Source organism: Phyllobates terribilis, unplaced genomic scaffold (genome assembly GCF_046119375.1).
Source record: "Phyllobates terribilis strain yellow unplaced genomic scaffold, ASM4611937v1 Scaffold_1__5_contigs__length_1240528914, whole genome shotgun sequence".
Classification (NCBI taxonomy): Eukaryota; Metazoa; Chordata; class Amphibia; order Anura; family Dendrobatidae; genus Phyllobates; species Phyllobates terribilis.
In genome coordinates this window covers 786,553,935-786,573,637 of record NW_027362761.1, presented here as the reverse complement: position 1 = coordinate 786,573,637, position 19,703 = coordinate 786,553,935, and positions in this window count along the sequence as shown.

Below are 19,703 nucleotides of genomic sequence, written 5' to 3'. Positions count from 1 at the left end.
GCGGGAAGTGGGGGTAACTTCGAACATTCCAGCTAGTGTTTTACTTGGGAGAGACTTGGGGCGGCTAGTGTCCCACTCTGTGGCCACTGAACCCCCAAGGCCTAACTCTCCAGACAATGTCATGTCCACCCCTATTGCTGCTAATATTATTAACATGCCTGCTGATGGGTATGTTGGGGTGGGTGATGTACTGTGTCCCTCTCCCCTTGGGGGAGGAGATGAATCAAGTCAGCTGTGATAAGGCCTTAGAACGTGGCCAGCCAGCTGGTTGTCACAGAGGTGACAGATGGGGGGAAAACAGCTGCGGAGGTGGAGCATGCCATGGAGGGCGGGGCAGTCCCAGGAGAGGTAGGGTGCCCAGGTAAGGCCGCATGGCAGGGTTCCCCCACAACCGGGATGTCAGAGGGCCAGAGTAGTCCGTTTAGATTGGAGGCTTGGTCAGAAGCAGAGGAGAAGCGGGCGCTACCCGCGGTCACAGCGGCTGTAGCCGCTGTTACGTGCAGTGGTGGCACCCGGGCCCCAGGGGCCCCTCGGGAGTCCGACGACTTCTCCCCCTTCCGACCAAGTGGCTGCCGGGTCAGACGGAGGCCAGGAGAACTGACAGAAGATGTTGCAATTTCGTCTATTCTGGCCACGTCCAGCCAGGGGTTTCAGGCGGCGTTAGAGACTGATGACAGCCTGAAAGCTCTTAAGGAGCAGGTGGCACAGCCTCCCTCGTACTCAGACCTCGAGCGGGTGGTCTGGGACCAAGGATAGCTGTACCGGGTAATGGTCCAGCGAGGTTCATCGGAGGTGTGGCCCAGGGACCGACAGTTAGTGGTACCCTATCCGTTCAGGGTGGAGTTGTTGCGGATGGCGCACGAGATTCTGATGGCCGGACATTTGGGGGTCCATAAGACCAAGGCCAGGTTAGCCCAGCATTTCTACAGGCCAAGCATGGGGGCCAAGGTGACTGCCTACTGCCTGTCGTGTGACACCTGTCAGAGGGTGGGGAAGGCGGGGCGGCCCCCCAAACCCCCACTGGTAACTGCCCATCATCGAAGAGCCTTTCAGGAGGGTGGCTGTGGATTTGATTGGCCTGGTGGCCACTCCCAGCAGCTCCGGGAAACGCTTCATACTGACCTTAGTAGACTATGCCACCCGCTACCCGGAAGTGGTTAGCCTTCTCCATTCGGGCCGACAAGCTGTCCACCGCCTTACTGGAGATCTTCTCCCAAGTGGGTTTTCCCCAGAAAATGCTCATCCACCAGGGGACCCAGTTCATGTCACAGCTGATGGAGTCCCTCTGTAAGCAAATACAGGTGCAACATCTGGTGACCAGCCCATACCACCCGCATACCAACGGCTTGTGCGAATGGTTCAATGGCACCCTGAATCAGATGCTTAAGATGTTGGTCGACTCCCATGGGCACGACTGGGAGTGGTACCTCCCACACCTGCTATTTGCCTACCGGGAGGTCTCACAGGCCTCAACGGGGTTCTCCCCCTTTGAGCTCCTGTACGGCCGGCGTGCACGGGGCCCCCTGGCTCTGGTGAAGGAGGTCTGGGAAGGGGACTTAACCACCCCTGGAGTGTTGGTCATCGAATATGTTGTGTGCTTCCGTGACAAAATGCAAGCCTTGGCGCAGCTGGTGCACGACAATATGACGCAAGCCCAGGCTGACCAGAAGCGATGGTATGACCAGAATGCTTGTGAGAGGACCTACCAGGTGGGTCAAAAGGTGTGGGTATGGGTCCCTGTACCCCAGGACAAGCTTCAGGCAGCCTGGGAAGGCCCGTACCTTGTGCACCAGCAGCTCAATGCCGTGATGTACCTGGTCACCCTGGACCACGCCCAGGGAAGGCTGAAGGCTTTCCACGTAAATATGATGAAGGCACATCATGAGCGGGAGGCTTGTGCCCTTCCCTTGAGCAATGTGCCAGGGGAGGAAGAGGCAGAAACCCCCCCAGACATGCTCGCCCAGGCTAGGGCGGGTAGGACCATCGAGGACGTGGAGATTTGCCACCAGCTGTTGTTGGACCAACAGTTCCAGCTGTAGGCAACTCTGCACCCCTTCCGGGAATTGTTCAGCAACAAGCCCGGAAGGACAGAGTTGGCCATCCATCATGTGGACACCGGGGATAGCCCCCCAATCCGGCGTTCAGCATATCGGGTCTCCCTGGAAGTGCAGCAGCACATGCGCCGGGAGATTGACGAGATGCTGAAGCTGGGGGTCATCCAACCCTCCAGCAGTGCTTGGGCCTCGCCTGTGGTCCTCATCCCAAAGAAGGACCAGACAACCCGGTTCTGCGTGGACTACAGGGGGCTCAACGCTGTCACGGACACCGATGGGTACCCAATGCCGCGCATCAATGACCTGCTTGATCAGTTTGCCGGGGTTATTGGCAGATTCCCCTGACCCCTGAGGCACGGGAACGCTCTGCCTTTATCACCCCATTCGGACTGTACGTGTCCACGGTGACGCCATTCGGCATGAATAATGCCCCTGCCATTTTTCAGTGGATGGTCAACACGCTTCTCAAGGGACTTGAACAGTAAGCAGCCGCGTACCTGGATGACATTGCCATCTTCAGTCCCACCTGGGAGGATCACCTAGAGCATCTGGCTCAAGTGCTTGGGCAGATCCAATGGGCAGGCTTGACCATTAAGCCGGAAAAGTACCAGCTGGGTATGAGTGAGGTCCACTACCTGGGACACCAGGTAGGTGTGAGAGCTCTGAAGTCAGAGCCCGGGAAGGTGGATGCCAAAGCATCCTGGCCCACCCCCAGGACCAAGAAACAGATGATGTCCTTCCTGGGCACCGCTGGGTACTATAGGAGGTTCGTCCCTCACTATAATAACCTGGTGAAGCCCCTGATGGACCTAACCAAGAAGAAGTTGCCCTCCGCAGTCAATTGGACCAATGACTGTGAGACTGCCAACCGGGCGCTGAAGACAGCCCTTTCTAGCTCCCCGGTACTACAGGCAGCCGACTTCACGCGGCCGTTTGTAGTACAGACCAACTCCAGTGACTTTGGCGTCGGTGCGGCGCTCAGTCCGGTCGACACTACGGGCCAGGAACACCCCGTTTTGTACTTCAGCCAGAAGCTCATGCCAAGGGAAGTGGCCTATTCCACAATGGAGAGGGAATGTCTGGAAATTGTGTGGGCCCTGCAGCGTCTGCAGCCATACTTGTATGCCAATTCACCATGGAAACAGACCACAATCCCCTCAGCTGGTTACACACCATATCTGGGACGAATGGGAGGCTGCTACACTGGAGCCTCGCGCTCCAACAGTAACACTTCGCCATTCACCACAAAAAGGCATGGCAATTCCGACGGCTTATCCCGACAAGGGGAAGTTGCGGATGACGCGCGGGGGAACACCGAGTGATGCTGCCCTCTAGCGGGGAGGTGTGAAGATATTCAAGGTAATCCCTTGTCAATCACTGTGTACTACGTGACGGTGATTACAGTGATCTCCATACACAGTGTAATCCGACTCTTTTGAATGCACTGCAGCTTGCAAAGGAGCGGGGCTGAGAAGCGAGGAGTGAGATCTCCCACAGCAGCTGCCAGCTACACAGGATGTCACCTCCCCCGACGCCATGAGGCAGGCTCTTTGTATAAGATACTATAATTTAATGTCAAGTTATGGGAAAATGATACGTCCCAGTGATGAACAAACCAGATTTTTGGAAACTGGAACGAAGGGGGAATCTCACCAGCCCTTTTTCCACTGCCCAGAAGGATAGGGAGATATGCAGCACAACCTTTTGGAAGCCCCTAGGGCCATTATGTTTGGTCGCCATGCGTAGCAGGGGCGAGCTGGGTCCGATGACACAAGAACCAGCTCCCTAGGATCGCCCAGTAAGGAGGTATAGCCCATCTTAGTTTTTGGGAATCTGTAGCTGGGAGGAAACTGGGGTGGAGACTTGGGCTTGAGCAGGGGGCAGTAGGGGGGTGACCCAGAGAGTTTATCAGTTTCCACAGCCCTGAGGCCAGAGTCTTTGTTCCTGGGAGGTTGTGCTATCAAGACATGAAGGACAAGTCCATCAACCAAGTGAAGGCCCACAAACCTCCCATGTGGCAGCCCTTCCCCCGAAAGCCAGGTCATCCATCTAAACCGGTAACTGACTTGTAATAACTGCTTTATACATTTTGTGCCCATGCTTTTGTGCTTTTAACTCTGACCACTGTATATGTATAACCCTTATGTATATAGTGTATTGTTTAGTTTGCCCTTATGGCGATTAAATATATAATTTAATCCTGGGCTGTTCTTTTATCCTGATCCACGAACCTTATGCCTGTTGTTCGGTCCAACGAACATGCTACTGGGCTGGTTTCTAGCCCGGTATATTCCATTATATCAAATAGAAACTGGTGGCCGCTCTCCCAGGCCGACTAGGCTCTGCTTCACTGGAGCTAGTGAGCAGAGCCTCTCAGTCTGTCAGGGTTGTGTGCGAGTGTGGTGCCACATCAGTGACTGAGTGGGCCACCTCTACCCACTCCCTGGTGCGTTCCTGCCCCGTGTGGACAGGGGGTGACTGTGCATAACGTACCAACCTGACCTTACGCATCCCTCAGGGGGGTGCAGAACATCACGTAGGTCCAGAGGGCAGGTCCGTACCAAGTGCTCCATTTGACGTAACTGTGACGACAGGCGGGAGGCGGGGTGTGGATCCATCACAAGAGGCGGCAACAGCGAAGTTCTGCGGGGTCCACCTGTTGCCGTTTCTTCACATTGTCTATCCTTTGGATAGGAGATTACTTGTTTTTATTTTTAGAATAGCTCTTTAAATAGAGTTCACTGTTCTCTAATTGGTCGAGTAACTGTATGTGCTGCATATGTGCTGCCTGGCATCCTTGATTGTCCAACTACAGCACACAAAGGGGCATCAAAGACATGCAGACATTTTGCATGTGCATTCAGCACACATTCAGCCCCCCACTGTCTGTGGCTACATAGACAACTAAGCAGCTTCATCTATAGACCTTTTATGAAAGAGGTATAAGTACAAAGATTTCTGTGTAGTTGTTCTTTATCCTGACACATCTGAGAAAAATGTTTACCTCCCAAATTAGGTACACTATACTTATAGCTCAAGAAATTCCATATACGCTATACAAGGGTTATTGTGTTAAATAATAGGAAGAGAATGATAGACAATTAGATACTTACAAAGGCACCTACCATCACTGCTCTCTGGGAACAGTGATTGAATATATGTCACACTGACACTGCGTACAGGAGGTCAGGGGCCTAAGCTGACCCTAAGCTGGGGCCCTGACTAATCCCTCTACCTGGAGGTACTGTTAAAGGTACAGAGGTCCAGGCCGCCAGCGTAACCCCTACCTCCTGAGGATCCCTGCACCTCAGTAATCTAGTCCTGAGAAGGACCCCGATCACAACAATAGGGGACAGGAAATAATATGCCAACACACAGTACTTAGACGAACGAGACAGTAGAAGGGTCAAACCAAAAACCACCTTGCATACAAAAACTACACCACAACTACAGAGGGAACACCAATGGGAAAGGAGATAAATGATAAAGCGAGGAAGGGAAAAACCACACCAAATACACTTAGCTCAGAACTCCAAAATACCACGATCCGCTCTGTTTGTCTGTATGAAATGCTTTCACCGACACTTCCCTAACAGACCGGCAGGCATTTGAAGGAGTCCCACTACTGCAGCATTGATTGCAGCTGGGCGAGGCTGGACCTCGTCTAGCACAGAGAGAGAGAGTTAACTCCCTCACTGCCGAAAAACACAAAACACCAAAAACTCAGCTGCGAGAAGTCAGGCTGTGTAATCGTGACGATCTTCGTGGCGACACACCCGTGACAGTACCCCCCCTTCTACGAGGGGGCTCCGGACACTCAGGGCCAGGTTTATCCGGGTGAGTCGTGTGGAAGGCCCGAACTAATCGGTCTGCGTTAATATCCGACGCAGGAACCCACATCCTCTCCTCAGGACCATACCCCTTCCAATGAACCAGGTACTGAAGGGACCGGCGATTAAAGCGTGAATCGATGATCTTCGATACCTGGAACTCCAAGTTACCATTGACCACCACTGGAGGGGGAGGTAAAGGTGACGGTATCACCGGCGCCACATACCTCTTAAGCAACGATCTGTGGAACACGTTGTGAATTTTAAACGTAGGGGGGAGGTCAAGACGGAATGCCACCGGATTAATTATAGAACTGATCCTGTACGGCCCGATGAACCTGGGACCCAGTTTCCAGGAGGGAACCTTAAGTTTTATATTACTGGTAGACAACCATACCCGATCGTTCACACTTAGGTCCGGACCAGACACTCTCCTCCTTTCAGCCATACGTTTGTATCGGTTCCCCATAGTATTCAGATTCTTCAGCACCCCACTCCATACTGAAGCGAATGATGACGAAAATCGTTCCTCCTCAGGAACCCACGAAGAGCCCCCTCTACTGAAAGTACAAAACTGGGGGTGAAAACCATATGCCCCAAAAAACGGGGACTTACCAGTGGATTCGCTCCGCCTATTATTAAGAGCAAACTCCGCCAAAGGTAAGAAAGAAGCCCAGTCCTCCTGGTTCTCTGACACAAAACACCGGAGATATGTCTCCAAGCTCTGGTTCATACGTTCCGTCTGACCATTGGTCTGAGGATGAAAAGCCGATGAGAACGATAAATGCATCCCCCGCCGTGTACAAAATGCCTTCCAGAATTTGGACACAAACTGAGACCCCCGATCTGACACCACATCGGAGGGTACCCCGTGAAGCCTCACAATCTCCCCAATGAACACCTGCGCAAGAGTTTTAGTATTAGGAAGAGCAGGAAGAGCGATAAAATGTGCCATCTTGCTGAACCTGTCCACTACAACGAGTATGACCGTTTTACCCGAAGACGGCGGGAGGTCCGTAATAAAGTCCATAGACAGATGAGTCCAAGGACGCTCCGGGATCTTCAAAGGTAAGAGGGCCCCAGACGGACGGGTATGTGAGGTCTTAGAGCGCGCACAAACCCCACAGGATGCGACAAAAGTTACCACCTCCCTATGTAAGTTAGGCCACCAAAACCGATGCGAGAGGAGATCCACCGTTGCTTTATTCCCCGGGTGTCCTGCAAAAACTGAGTTATGGTGTGCCTCGATCACCTTTTGTCGCAACAGATCTGGAACAAACAGTCTCCCTGGAAGTCCAACAGGGGCGTCCCCCTGAGCCTCCAATACCTCCTCCTCAAGCTCAGAGCATACTGCCGAAACCACCACCCCCTCCTGAAGGATAGGAACCGGGTCGTCCGTATTCCCGGCCCCAGGGAAACTACGAGATAAGGCATCCGCCTTTACATTTTTTGACCCAGGACGATATGTAACAACAAAATTAAACCTGGTAAAAAACAATGACCACCTAGCTTGTCTGGGATTCAGACGTTTAGCGGACTCCAGATATAGCAGGTTCTTGTGATCGGTGATGACGATGACCGGATGGACTGCCCCCTCTAAAAAATGGCGCCACTCCTCAAAAGCTAACTTAATGGCCAAGAGTTCCCTATTGCCGACATCGTAATTCCTCTCAGCGGACGACAATTTTTTAGAGAAAAAGGCGCACGGATGCCACTTACCAGGGGACAAACCTTGTGACAATACTGCTCCCACCCCTACCTCGGAAGCGTCTACCTCTACAATGAATGGCTGTGACGCATCAGGTTGAATGAGTATGGGTGCCGAGGCAAAACATTTTTTCAAGGAGGAGAAAGCTTGACAAGCCTTGTCAGACCACCTAGAAAAATCCGTCCCCTTTTTTGTCATGTCTGTGAGAGGTTTAACCATGGACGAGAAATTACGAATGAACTTCCGGTAATAATTAGCAAACCCCAGGAAACGTTGTAGTGCCTTAAGATTCTCTGGCAGATCCCACTCAAGAACTGCCCGCACTTTCCCAGGGTCCATACGAAAACCGGACGCTGAAACCAGGAAGCCTAAAAACTGGAGTTCCTGTATGGCGAACACACACTTTTCCCATTTGGCATACAGTTTATTATCCCGCAAGATCTGTAACACCTGCCTAACATGCTCCTGATGAGACACCAGATCCGGCGAGTAAATTAAGATATCATCCAGATATATGACAACAAACTGTCCCACCAGGCGGCGAAAAATGTCATTAACAAAGTGTTGGAACACCGCCGGGGCATTAGTCAGACCGAATGGCATGACAAGGTTCTCATAATGCCCCTCCGGACTGTTAAGCGCCGTCTTCCACTCATCCCCCTCCTTCATCCTAATCAGATTGTACGCCCCCCTGAGATCCAACTTAGAGAACCATTTGGCGCCCATGATCTGATTAAAGAGATCGGGAATAAGTGGGAGCGGATACGGATCTCGGACCGTTATCCGATTAAGTTCACGGAAATCCAGGCAAGGGCGTAGGCCTCCATCTTTCTTCTTCACAAAGAAGAACCCCGCGGCCACCGGTGAAGATGAAGGTCTAATATGCCCCTTAGCCAGACTTTCAGAAATATAATCCTTCATGGCCTGCCTCTCAGGACCAGAAAGGTTATACAACCTAGCTTTAGGTAACTTGGCCTCAGGGAGCAGTTTTACAGAACAGTCATACTCGCGATGAGGAGGTAGTTCCTGACACCCTTTCTCCGAGAATACATCCTCAAAGTCCGCCAGAAATGGAGGTAAGACCCTAGGAGTAACTGCACCGATGACCGTATTCATGCAGTTTTTATTACAGAATTTACTCCATTGGCTTATCTCTCTAGATTGCCAATTAATAACCGGGTTATGCTTAGTTAACCAAGGAAGGCTCAACACTATAGGAGTGGGAAGACCCTCCAACACGTAGCAAGACAACAGTTCCTTATGTATCGCCCCCACTTGAAGTTTTACGTTATGCACAGCTTGCAAAAAACTTCCCTGACCGAGGGGCCTGGCATCGATCGAGAATATGGGGATGGGTTTAGCCAACTCAATCAATCGCATACCTTGAACCCGGGCAAACCGAGCGTCCACCAGATTAGCCCCGGCCCCACTATCCAGAAGAACAGTTATCCTCTCAGTTCTCGTACCCACCACCACCTCCGCCGGTATGAGAAACTGAGATGAACCTAGGGATGAAATACCTACTCCCAGATTGCCGTCCACCACACAACCTGGGATCAACAGTTTTCCGACGACTCTTCACTCTGCAAGGGACGGGATGGACAGCCCCCAATAAAATGTCCCTTTCTCCCGCAGAAGAAACACCTTCCTGTCTTATGGCGCACCACCGGTCCCCTCCCCCGAAATGATGTCCCTCCTAATTGCATAGGCTTCTCTGGACTGACCAGGGGAACCTCCATATAAGGAACCCTTGTAGAAGGTGGAGTCATCACAGGGGGCGGAGTTGCCCCGCACCTCTCCCGAAGCCGTCTGTCAATGCGAATAGCAAGGGCCATAGCGGCTTCCAGTGACGCGGGAGGGTCATACTGAGCCAACACATCCTTTAATTTGTCGGATAGACCTTGACAAAACTGGCTCCTAAGAGCCGGGTCATTCCACTGGGTGTCCGTGCCCCACCTACGGAACTCCGAACAGAATTCCTCCGCCGGACGATCTCCCTGCTGGATCCTACGTAACTTAGATTCAGCAAGGGAGATCCGATCCGGGTCATCATATACGAGACCCAGAGCTGCAAAAAACCTATCCACTGACTGGAGAGCCGGGGAGCCTGGGGGAAGAGAGAACGCCCAAGATTGTGGGTCCCCTTGTAGGAGCGAGATGACAACTTCCACCCTTTGTTCTTCACTCCCCGACGACCGAGGCCGCAGCCGAAAGTACAACTTGCATGCCTCCCGGAAAACAAAAAAATTGTCCCGCCCCCCAGTGAACCTGTCAGGGAGAGCTACTTTAGGTTCTGGTCCGGCTTGCTCCTGGGGATACAAAACCTTGGACCTAACGTCCGCCAGCTCCATGGACAAACTCTGCAACTGCCGAGCTAGACTGGCTACTGGATCCATGGTAGCTGGAGAGAATCTTAGTTGGTCGGTGAATATGTCACACTGACACTGCGTACAGGAGGTCAGGGGCCTAAGCTGACCCTAAGCTGGGGCCCTGACTAATCCCTCTACCTGGAGGTACTGTTAAAGGTACAGAGGTCCAGGCCGCCAGCGTAACCCCTACCTCCTGAGGATCCCTGCACCTCAGTAATCTAGTCCTGAGAAGGACCCCGATCACAACAATAGGGGACAGGAAATAATATGCCAACACACAGTACTTAGACGAACGAGACAGTAGAAGGGTCAAACCAAAAACCACCTTGCATACAAAAACTACACCACAACTACAGAGAGAACACCAACGGGAAAGGAGATAAATGATAAAGCGAGGAAGGGAAAAACCACACCAAATACACTTAGCTCAGAACTCCAAAATACCACGATCCGCTCTGTTTGTCTGTATGAAATGCTTTCACCGACACTTCCCTAACAGACCGGCAGGCATTTGAAGGAGTCCCACTACTGCAGCATTGATTGCAGCTGGGCGAGGCTGGACCTCGTCTAGCACAGAGAGAGAGAGTTAACTCCCTTACTGCCGAAAAACACAAAACACCAAAAACTCAGCTGCGAGAAGTCAGGCTGTGTAATCGTGACGATCTTCGTGGCGACACACCCGTGACAATATACTCACCTAATACAATGATCTGGCCAGGATCATGGGAGTGCACATGCGCACCAGTTCCCAATCCTGGCCACCTCTCTCTGGCCACATTCTCTAAAGAACTGCTTCTGGACCAAGGGCAGTTCTCCAGCACTGTCCACTTCACACCAGCACACGATCAAGCCAATAGCGACGATGCTGCTGGCCTGAACTGTCAATCAATCAAAAGTGCACAATTTACTGTAAGTTTCTGCTCTCACTCTAAGTAATTCATGTTCACTAACATGAATATACACCCTTGAACATCAATCTCATTTTTTGATCTAAATAGATATAGTATCTGGGACTGTGATCAGTTTTTCTAATACAGAGCTACACAGATGTAGAGTTAGGCCACGGCCCACTATCAGTATTTGGTCAGTATTCGGTCAGTATTTTTCTCAGGAGTGGGAGCCAAAACCAGGAGTGGGTGATAAATGCAGAATTGGTGACTTGTTTGTATTATTCCTTTTCTCTGATTGTTCATCACCTGGTTTTGGCTCCCACTCCTGAGAAAAAATACTGACCGATTATTGACCAAATATTGATAGTGGGGCCGTGGCCTTTAATGATAACTGCGTGCAGCCACCCCTAGATTGATAATTAGGAGGTAATTGCCAGCTTAGTCACTCATTATGCCACTTTGGTGAAACCCTCACTAATTTTATGCTCTGGTGCTCAGGAAAATGTAATGGCCACAACCTGAGAGTATACGAAAACAGTTTATTTAAAAGGAACTTGCCACATGAAAAAAAGTCCATTAACCCGCAGATATGAGGTTAATTTGCAGGTTAATAGGATTCTGACACTGTGTGGTGCCACACTGAGAGCCCCGCTGCCAGGAGGAAATTAACTTTATTACCCCCTTCAGCGTTTGGATTCCAGTCATAGGGGTGACAGCGGCATGGTTTCAGTCACCGCTCAGTGCATAGAGATCGGCGGCTGTAACCCTAGCACTGACTGACTGCCAGCTCTAACACTGAGCCTGCTGGGGCAGGGTTACAGCTGTCACTCACTATTCACATGGTGGTGCCTGAAATTGTGCCGACGCCTCCCCTATGACTAGAAGCTAAACACTACTGGGAGGAATAAAGTTAATTTCCTCCTGGCAGCAGGACTCTCTGTGCGGATGCCAGGCAGATTAAGAATGCTATTAACCTGTAGATTAATCCCATATCTGCAGGTTAATAGCATTTTTTTATGTGACAGCTTCCCTTTAATGTTAGTATACTGTTACTGCATAGTGTTTTTATTGAGTGTAATGGCATTGTTCCACCATAAGAAATTACTACCTATCCACAATCAGGTCCGACTGCTGAAACCTCTACCATTCATTCCTGAGAATGGGGTTCTAGAGTCCCTTATTTGAAGGAAGTAATGGTCCCATATGTGCAACTGATTTTGTATTTGTATGTCATTGTATTGTGGGTGTATCTGAATTGTGATTGGCTAATGATCACATGATGTGGAGTATAAATGTCTGTATATTGGGCTATGGGTTAGCCTGAAATAGACCACACAGGTCGAAACGTTGCTGCTGCTATACTTATATGGAGGAATAAGGACTTATACAGGTGCATGTCACTATAATTAGAATATCATCGAAAAGTTAATTTATTTTAGTTCTTCAATACAAAAAGTGAAACTCATATATTATATAGAGTCATTACAAACAGAGTGATGTATTTCAAGTGTTTGTTTCTGTTAATGTTGATTATGGCTTACAGCCAATGAAAACACAAAACTCATTAGCTCAGTAAATTAGAATAATTAACAAAAAACACCCGCAAAGGCTTCCTAAGCGTTTAAAAAGGTCCCTTAGTCTGTTTCAGTAGGCTTCACAATTATGGGGAAGACTGCTGACTTGACAGATGTCCAGAAGGCAGTCATTGACACTAAGTAAATGCAAAGTAAATTTTGCAATTCATTTGGAAATCAAGGTCGCAGAGTCTGGAGGAAGAGTGGAGAGGCACACAATCCAAGCTGCTTGAGGTCTAGTGTGAAGTTTCCACAATCAGTGATGGTTTGGGGAGCCATGTCATCTGCTGGTGTAGGTTCACTGTGTTTTATCAAGACCAAAGTCAGCGCAGCCGTCTACCAGGACATTTTAGAGCACCTCTGCCGACAAGCTTTTTGGAGACGGAATTTTCATTCTCCAGCAGGACTTGGTACCTGTCCACACTGCCAAAAGTACCAATACCTGGTTTAAAAACAACAGTATTACTGTGCTTTATTGGCCAGCAAACTCGCCTGAATCTATGGGGTATTGTCAAGAGGAAGATGAGAGACACCAGACCCAACAATGCAGACGAGCTGAAGGCTGCTATCAAAGTAACCTGGGCTTCCATAACACCTCAGCAGTGCCACAGGCTGATCGCCTCCATGCCACGCCGCATTGATGCCAAAGGAGGCCCAACCAAGTATTGAGTGCATTTACTGAACATACATTTCAGTAGGCCAGCATTTCAGATTTTAAAAACATTTTTCAAGCTGTTGTTATAAAGTATTCTAATTTACTGAGATAATGACTTTTGTGTTTTCATTGGCTGTAAGCCATAATTATCAACATTAACAGAAATAAACACTTGAAATAGATCACTCTGTGTGTAATGACTCTATATAATATGAGTTTCACTTTTTGTATTGAAGAACTGAAATAAATTAACTTTTTGATGATATTCTAATTTAGTGAGATGCACCTGTATGTGAAACTTCCTAATGAGCGCCGTCTTCAGTTGGTTTGGCTATTACTACTTTGAGTTAATTCCTCGGGTTTTCTTTGTCTGTGATGCTCTCTGATGCATAATGTGTGCTGCAGAAATGCTAATACTAAAAAATGTGACTCCAGTCACTTTTAATGAATTTGTCGGGCGAGTGTTGCCATGCCTGACCTGCCTCCTCCCCAGTTCTATCTACTTGCGACTTGTGAAAGTGTTTTACACCAGAATTCTAGCGGAAACAATTTGATAAATTGGGGTCCTTGTTTACACAGTGCAAATGAAGCTGTTTAACAGAAAAAAAACAAAACACAAAAAAGCAAAGAAAAGATTTACTGTATTGAATAATCATTAAAAATATGAATTACAGAAAAAGGAGTTGGCCATTTTTTCTTTTTTGTAACAAACATGTTAAGGGGACATGCTTCCGCAGCCAGTTTTCTTATTTATGTTTGCAATTTTCCTTCCCCTTCTGCAAGAGTCATAACATTTTCATTTTTCCATCAACATAGCCGTATGAGGCTTGTTTTTATTGCGAGACAAGTTGTGGTTTTGAATGACACCATCCATTTTATTATAGATTTTACATAATCTTTTTCTTATTTAGATGGTGAAAAAAAATTCAGAAGTATCTAAGAAGTAAGATTTTTATTTTTCAATAGAGGTATGTGAGGTCTTTATTTATTTATTTATATACATACATATATATATATATATATATATATATATATATATATATATATATATATATACAAAAAAGATAGAGGCATCTCTCCAAAAGGACGAAATGTTGTAATTTTTGACATGGGTCAATAAAGCACGTTATATTTGATCCTTTTGGAGTGCAGCTTCTATCTTTTTTGTTTATTTGGAGGTCTGGCTATGCCTGTGAGGTGCACCCACCTCTCTATTTCTTGCTAGTGCTGCACCTTTATTTTTTGCATATACAGTACAGACCAAAAATTTGGACACACCTTCTCATTTAAAGATTTTTCTTTGTAGCGCTTGATGGTTTTTGCAACTGCACTTGGGGACAAATTCAAAGTTTGCCCAATTTTTCGGACTGACTGACCTTCATTTCCTAAAGTAATGATGGCCACTTGTTTTTCTTTACTTAGCTGCTTTCTTCTTGCTATAATGCAAATTCTAACAGTCTATTCAGTAGGACTATCAGCTGTGTATCCACCAGACTTCTGCACAACACAACTGATGGTCCCAACCCAATTTATAAGGCAAGAAATCCCACCTATTAAACCTGACAGGGCACACCTGTGAAGTGAAAACCATTTCCGGTGACTACCTCTTGAAGCTCATCAAGAGAATGCCAAGAGTGTGCAAAGCAGTCATCAAAGCAAAAGGTGGCTACTTTGAAGAACCTAGAATATAAGACATATTTTCAGTTGTTTCACACTTTTTTGATAAGTATATAATTCCACATGTGTTAATTCATAGTTTTGATGCCTTCAGTGTGAATGTACAATTTTCAAAGTCATGAAAATGCAGGAAAATCTTTAAATGCGAAGGTGTGTCCAAACTTTTGGTCTGTACTGTATATATTTAAGAAGCATTTATACTTTATCATTTAGTCATCTAAATTGAACCTGAGATCTTCAGATCCCGTATACTATATGCAATAGTATCACAGTATATAGTATTAATCATTGTTCCTTATGAAGTCCAACCTGTGGCTGAGCGTCACAGCAGTACCAAAATGGCAATGATGAGGGCTTTTAGCAGCCATGATTACCCTTCTGTGCCCCATATTTGTGTCGCAGGGGGCCAATGGGGACCGGTTTTCCAGTAAATATTTTCCAAAATCACAGTGTAAAATTACATTGTGTTAAGCCACACCATAAACTATGCTCCTTTTAATCATTTTTTAGTATTATTTGATGAAAAAAGTAGCAACCTTACTTGGGCTTCACAAGAATGTTTACTTAGGGTGTTTAGCCACAACATATTCATGACCTATCAATTCTATCCAATGTGTAGCAGCCACTGCCAGGTACTGCAGAATGGCTCCTATTCTTCTAAATTATTTTGAATAGTAGCAGTTTAGCCGTACCTGGCAATAGCCGCAACACATTGGATGCATGCGTGCTTTGCAGCTCCGTAGAAAGTGTTAACGTCCAAGTGTCCCTAGAAGAAATAACGTTCTCCAGTGTAGTGCCGGGCGTCTCACCCCCATCAATCTGATATCGACAACCTATCTCACCTATAGGTGGTCATTATGCTATGACTGGACAACTCCTTTAAGCCTACTGGGCCTGGAATCTGTCCAAATTTGTCCGAAGCTGACATCATTACTGTATGTGTCTATACTTTTTTCCAGGACAAGATAACTTCCTTTTATAATTTTTTTCAATTATAACAATTTAGTTTTATTCACTGAGTAGCTTTATGTCTGAAAACTATGACAGCATTGGGGCACATCTTTTCATGGTATTTGTCTCCTTCAGCATAAGTGCATGAATGGAATAGAAATATAGGTCATTTTAGCTCTAAGCTAAAAATATATGTCCCCCTCAGCAATGTATTGTTGCATGTGCACAAAATACACTTCAAAATTCAATTTCTCATTAATTTTAATGCTGTTTTCAAATTCTGAGTATCTTTATATCAACTGATGCTAAAAGAAATAGAATACAAGTTTTTTTTTAATGATGTTTTGATGCAGCGTAATGAAGAGAGCACAAAAAGTATTTTCAGCTTGCCACAAAAGTTGATTTAGCACGACAAATAAAAGCACAGAAGTGGAATGTTGGCTACCTATTTTTTTCCACTCTTTGACTTTATGATAGCTATAATTAAACTAACCAACTTGTATGTAATTTTGTCATTGTAGTTGTAAAAAAGTATACAATTTCGGTAGTGTACCTATAATCCATGTTGATGTCTTTCTAGTGTAAATCTTGTAAAGTTTGTTCACACAGAGTTTTATTTTTGCACTGATTCTAACATGTATTTTGTGGCAAAATCCTTGTGAAAACTTTTCCCATTTTTTTCCATCGAAAATATGCATTGCTGGTCTTGGAGCAATATTTTTTTTTCCCACGGACTTTTTGGGTAGGGCTAACATACATGTGGACCTGCTGCAGTGCAAACTGGAACTCTGCAAGAAAATCCAAGGATTGGCCATAAAGACCAATCCGCGCCAGAAGTGGGTGGTCATGTGACCGCAAGTATGCATTTTGAATATTTTTGGCCACATTACTACTAGATTGTTTCCAGCCTTGCTCAATACCCTTGCATTGAGCAAGGCCTTGCCCATCTAGTCGGCAGGTGACCTCATGTATGCAAATCACATACTTGTGATCAATATTTTATGTTTCTAGAGGAATATTCTATTCTTCTGTAGCAGAGGCTTCATGTCCAGAACTCCATTTGTGATAGAACCATTGTTTCCATATTGTGCACTAACTGGATCCAGTTGGCCACATATACATAAGGGAATATCTTGAGCGAGCACTAAAATGCTCGCGTGCTCGAAGCTCGGGCCGAGCTCACCGTGATACTCGGGTGCTCGACCCGAGCTACGAGCCCAAAGTTAGTCTATGGGAGACCCGAGCATTTTTGCGGCGGCACCCCCGGCAGTCTATAGAAAGCCTAAAAAGTGCCCAAAACGATAGTGACAGTGCTCAAAAGACATGGGAACAGCATGGGCATCGCCCCAGGAAGCGTTTCTGCCCCCCAGGTCACTGCTGTCAACAACGTGGTCAGAGGTATTAAGCCACTTTTAAGGGCTCACAATAAAACGTTCAAAAACGAAACTGAAACGGTTTTCCTGTGAAATATGTTAAGGAACTTCCTTTCCAGGGTAAAGACTTGTGTATAAGGTAAAATAAATAACCAAAAACCAAAATACTCCTCCACACCTTGGGCTATGTTCACAAGTAGCATTTTTTATGTGTTTTTGCACTTTTGTATTGCTTTCAACTGTGACAAATGCATTCACCGGGAAATGTCATTTTAACATTTTACAATCTTATCTGGCCATGTGCTGTGTGACACATGCATACAGTGCTTAAAAGACATGGGAACAGCATGGGGGAGACCCCTGGCAGCATCTCTGACACCCAGATCACTGCCTAAAAGTGTGCCCATCAGAAGTGATCCTTGCCGCATCACAAGATGCAGACTTACAACTATCCCCGTGCAAGTCCTTGTCCCAGGGCAGTGTTCAATTGTACCTCCCCCATTCCTTGCAATGCAAGCGCAAGTATGCAGCCTGCCACCCACCCACCCCCAGGCTGCAATACCATACTGCTAACTTGCACTTGAAATGGGGCCTTTTAGTTTGGAGGAGGCTGAAGCTGGCCACTACCTCGGCAGCGAGGTATCCATACTCGGTCCCCAGTCGCCTGGGGGCGGCCGGGTGTCCATAAACGGTCCCCAGCTGCCCCTATTTCTCCTTGGAAGTTCCCCCACACTTTTCTTAGCCTGGCCTGCTTTAGGGCAGCATTGGACGAGCCCACCAGAGAACCAGACTCCTCGGTGGGCCTTGGCTTCTCCATCAGGGGAGTTGAGAGTGCCAAGGTGAGGAGCATGATGATGATGATAGAAGTTAGCGTCTGCTTTGTTTTCTTGGAATGCAAGCGCATGTATGTATTAGCGGCTAGGCCTGAGGTGGTCAGCGTTTTGGCGCATATCCTACCTCCTCCGAGGATTGCTGGATGTTTTCCTGCTACTATCCCAGTTCTATGACTCCCGTTAAAACAAAGCTTCAGGTGATGAATGATGGATGAGGTGGTGGCAAAGGAGAAAGAGCAGGAGGAACAGGGACCATTCACATCAATATCAGGCCAGTCAACCACACATGTCTTGTAGGATATGTTTCTGTACCAAAATGAGAGGTTCGGCTACACAGTTATAGGGCATGCAGTGAGTGCAATGCCTACCAAAAATTTTGAGGCATTCCAATGCCCCTTGGAAGTGACATGGAGGTCAGAGGGCCTTAACTAAACCGTTTTTTCCATTTATAGCAACTGGGTCTTCTGTGCACTGTTGGCCTAAGCAGTGAATGGAAGGCTTTCCAAAAATTATGAGGAAATGCAATGCCCCTTGAAACAGACGTGGATTTCAGCATACTAAAAAACTTCTACCCATTATTGGGGAGTGGGTCTCCCTTAGTGTTCGCCTATGCATTGAAAAGCAAAAGCTGACTAAAATTAAGAGGAAATGCAATGCCCGTTGGAAGAATGGTGGAGGACGCAGTGAAATAAAAAGACAATATCAATGCCCCTGTGAAAAGTTCTGGAGGTCGCAGTAGCTTAACAAGACGGTTTTAATGCCCCTTGGAAGAATGGTGGAGGTCGCAGCGGAATAAAAAGACAATATCAATGCCACTTGAAAAAGTGGAGGAGGTCGCAGTAGCTTACCAAGATGGTTTTAATGCCCCTTGGAAAAGTGGTGGAGGACGCAGTAGCTTAACAAGACGGTTTTAATGCCCCCTGGAAAAGTGGTGGAGGTCGCAGTAGATTAACAAGACGGTTTTAAGGCCACTTGGAAGAAACGTGGAGGTCGCACTAGCTTAACAAGATGGTTTTAATGCCCCTTGGAAGAGATGTGGAGGTCGCAGTAGCTTAACAAGAGAGTTTTAATGCCCCTTGGAAGAGACGTGGAGGTTGCAGTAGCTTAACAAGATGGTTTTAATGCCCCTTGGAAGATACGTGGAGGTCGCAGTAGCTTAACAAGATGGTTGTAATGCCCCTTGGAAGAGACGTGGAGGTCGCATTGGAATAAAAAGACAACATCAATGCCCCTTGGAAAAGTGGTGGAGGTTGCAGTAGCTTAACAAGACGGCTTTAATGCTCCTTGGAAGAGATGTGGAGGTTGCAGTAGCTTAACAAGATGGTTTTAGTGCCCCTTGGAAGGGACATGAAGGTCGCAGTAGCTTAACAAGATGGTTGTAATGCCCCTTGGAAGAGACGTGGAGGTCGCAGTGGAATAAAAAGACAATATCAATGCCCCTTGGAAGAGATGTGGAGGTCGCAGTAGCTTAACAAGACGGTTTTAATGCCACTTGGAAGAGACGTGGAGGTCGTAGTAGCTTAACAAGACGGTTTTAATGCCCCTTGGAAGAGACGTGGAGGTCGCAGTGGAATAAAAAGACAATATCAATGCCCCTTGGAAAAGTGGTGGAAGTCGCCGTAGCTTAACAAGATGGTTTTAATGCCCCTTGGAAGAGACGTGGAGGTCACAGTAGCTTAACGAGACGGTTTTAATGCCCCTTGGAAGAGACGTGAAGGTCGCAGTAGCTTAACAAGACGGTTTTAATGCCCCTTGGAAGAGACGCGGAGGTCGCAGTAGCTTAACAAGA